This window comes from Drosophila miranda, assembly GCF_003369915.1.
Source record: "Drosophila miranda strain MSH22 chromosome Y unlocalized genomic scaffold, D.miranda_PacBio2.1 Contig_Y1_pilon, whole genome shotgun sequence".
NCBI lineage: Eukaryota > Metazoa > Arthropoda > Insecta > Diptera > Drosophilidae > Drosophila > Drosophila miranda.
In genome coordinates, this window is record NW_022881603.1 from 52092573 (window position 1) to 52096270 (window position 3698).

Consider the following 3698-nt stretch of genomic DNA (forward strand, 5'->3'; position numbering starts at 1 on the left):
ATGAAAGGCATCCACTGCTGGCGATCGGTGTTGCATTACATGACGGAGCTAGGAATGTGATACTCCTTGGTTTTATGTCTAGCTTTGATTGGTCCTCATGAGTGGCGTGATTCTAAAGAATCGATTTCTCGAGAGTGGCGTGATTCTAATGTTGATGAAACAATGTGGTCCATTGTTTATATTATGGGGGGCCCTAGCTTGGAGTATGGGAAGAAACAGTTATTGATTCTTGAGTGGGGTCCTGTTACTTGTGTGGATAGGGTGGATGAATTGTACATAAACATAATGTGTATGGGATGTGGGGAATTATGGATATGTCACTATATATATATATATGTTACCATTTATAGGTATATTCATATAAATATATAAAAATAATTTTCATATATAAAGAATAAATTTATATATATCGAATCATCAAGCAAAGGATAAGCTTCAGTGGATCGCAGTATGGCAGCTGCTCAACCACTTACAACACCTTGCCTGTTACAAAAGTCGTTTACAATTGATTCTAGACTTTGTCATTGTGTTAAATAATGTTTTTATATACAACCAGCGCGGTATCAGGTGATCGATGATCCTCCCAATTTAGTATGTTACAAATTACATTGGCATCACATCCATTGTCGTTTATACAATAAATTATAAACTTTTAATTGTTTAGAAGCCATACAATGCAAATTGCCCCTTATTTATCATTGCAGTCCAGCACGGATACGACCTTAGAGGCGTTCAGGCATAATCCAACGGACGTAGCGTCATACCACTGTTCGCTCGAACAAGTATTGTGCCATTGGTCCGTACCTGCGGTTCCTCTCGTACTACGCAGGAATGCTGTCGCAACAACGTTTTGTCATTAGTAGGGTAAAACTAACATGTCTCCCGACGGTCTAAGCCCAGCTCACGTTCCCTTGCATGGGTGAACAATCCAACGCTTGGTGAATTTTGCTTCACAATGATAGGAAGAGCCGACATCGAAGGATCAACGAGGGGGAACGTTGTGAGTTGCTGCGGACACCGCAACTCTACGGTTATACCCGATACTAAGTCAGTATGGCTCTCCTCCGGCAGACGCCGCTAATATTAAACGACACGACAAAGAGTGCGTGCGAGAGAGACAGAAAATCAGTCTGAGCGTGACGTCGGGCGCTGCGTAACCACTGCAAATTGATTTGTTCCTATTGGCTATAAAAATGATCTGATCTGATCCAGATTCAGCAATCTGATAGATATGGTCATTATCTATGATTCTGCGTTTTTAGTTTTCTCGAATGTGCAATATTGTGGATGCAACAGATTTTCGTGCTTTGTGTGGGCGGAAGAAGGTGGGGCGAAATTTTGAGATACACGTTTTATAGTAAGATCTAACAGAAGTGCGGATACCAAATTTGGTTACTCTAGCCTTAATAGTCTCTGAGATTTTTGAATATCCTCAGATTTTCGTCCTTTGCGGGGGCGGAAGGGGGAGTGGCGAAATTTTGAAACAAACTCGTCTCGGTCCGATATATTAGGAGTGTGGATACCAAATTTGGTTGCTCTAGCTTTTATAGTCTCTGATATCTAGGCGCTAATGTTTTACTCTAAGCAAAGCCGCCTATGCTACGTGTGTGTTAGAGAGACACAGGGCGAGAAAAAATTAAATTGTTTTCTTGATGCTGGCTATAATAATAATACGATCCAATTCAGATTCCGCAGTCTTAAAGATATGGTCATTCTCTACAATTCTACGTTTTTGGTTTTCTCATATCTTTAAAATTGTGAATGCCACAGATTTTCGTCCTTTGTGGGAGCGGAAGTGGGCGAGGCGAAGTTTTGAAATATTTTTGTAGCAGTGACATATCACAGAAGTCTGGATCCAAAACATCGTTGCTCTAGCTCTTATAGTCTTCGAGCACTGAAGGGGACGGACGGACGGACGGACGGACGGACGGACGGACGGACAGACGGACAGACAGACAGGGCTCAATCGACTCGGCTATTGATGCTGATCAAGAATATATATACTTTATGGGGTCGGTAACGATTCCTTCTGGACGTTACACACATCCACTTTTACCACAAATCTAATATACCCCAATACTCATTTTGAGTATCGGGTATAAAAAGCGACGTCGCTATGAACGCTTGGCCGCCACAAGCCAGTTATCCCTATGGTAACTTTTCTGACACCTCTTGTTAAAAACTCTTTAAACCAAAAGGATCGATAGGCCGAGCTTTTGCTGTCCCTGTGTGTACTGAACACCGAGATCAAGTCAGCATTTGCCCTTTTGCTCTATGTGTGGTTTCTGTCCGCACTGAGCTGGCCTTGGGACACCTCCGTTATTATTTGAGAGATGTACCGCCCCAGTCAAACTCCCTACCTGGCAATGTCCTTGAATTGGATCATACCTGAGTAATTGGAGTTATACCAAATTTTCAAATTGAAAATACATAACTGCATCTTCTCATTAAAGAATTTGTTTGCGATTATATAACAAACTCGTGATACTTTGATCAAGAAGCTTGCATCAAAACCCAATACCATAAGATATAATAAATATATCCGTATAATGGCTAGGAAATGATACACGTTCCATTTAATCAAGTAAGTAAGGAAACAATAAGAGTAGTGGTATTTCATTGTCGATACCAAACCGAAATCTAATATCTCCCACTTATGCTACACCTCTTATGTCTCCTTACACTGCCAGATTAGAGTCAAGCTCAAAAGGGTCTTCTTTCCCCGCTAATTATTCCAAGCCCGTTCCCTTGGCTGTGGTTTCGCTAGATAGTAGATAGGGACAGTAGGAATCTCGTTAATCCATTCATGCGCGTCACTAATTAGATGACGAGGCATTTGGCTACCTTAAGAGAGTCATAGTTACTCCCGCCGTTGACCCGCGCTTACTTGAATTTCTTCACTTTGACATTCAGAGCACTGGGCAGAAATCACATTGTGTCAACACCCGCTAGGGCCATCACAATGCTTTGTTTTAATTAGACAGTCGGATTCCCCAAGTCCGTGCCAGTTCTGAATTGATTGTTAATTGATAATCGTTATAATTAATAAGAACTAACTGGTTTAACCCAATTAGTATTCTTAAAAATTTTAGCAAGAAAGTTCCACAATTGGCTACGTAACTAAACTATCCGGGGAACAAGTAACTACCATAAATGATAGAAACTCTATTTACCCAGAACGAGCACATAAACCATGTTATTGTTTCCCAATCAAGCCCGACTATCTCAATCTTCAGAGCCAATCCTTATCCCGAAGTTACGGATCTAATTTGCCGACTTCCCTTACCTACATTATTCTATCGACTAGAGACTCTTCACCTTGGAGACCAGCTGCGGATATTGGTACGGCCTGTTGAGAAGTTTGCGTGTCCCCACCATAAATTTTCAAGGTCCGAGGAGAAAATATCGACACAACAGTATATGTCATGCTCTTCTAGCCCATCTACCATATCTCTCTGCGAAAGACTTCCATGGTAGTACGGCTATAAAACAGAAAAGAAAACTCTTCCGATATCTCTCGACGGCTTCTTTATGGTCGTTCCTGTTGCCAGGATGAGCACGAGGCCCATATTTAATAACAAACGGATACTCAACAGGTTACGGAATTGGAACCGTATTCCCTTTCGTTCAAAATTATTCAAGTATTTAAAAATCATAAAAGATTTGACAATATTACTCACTGATTTTTTACTTGAAAA

The 3698-nt window shown here is 41.0% G+C and overlaps 1 non-coding gene across 1 annotated transcript in view; it reads right to left on the minus strand.

Moving 5' to 3' along the window:
• Positions 1-409: 409 nt before the first annotated feature.
• The window catches only part of LOC117192132, a 5079-nt gene continuing 1790 nt past the window's right edge, over positions 410-3698 (minus strand). The window contains exon 1 of the ribosomal RNA XR_004474228.1: positions 410-3698. This exon is cut by the window's right edge and continues 1790 nt beyond it. This is a non-coding gene — a ribosomal RNA (large subunit ribosomal RNA).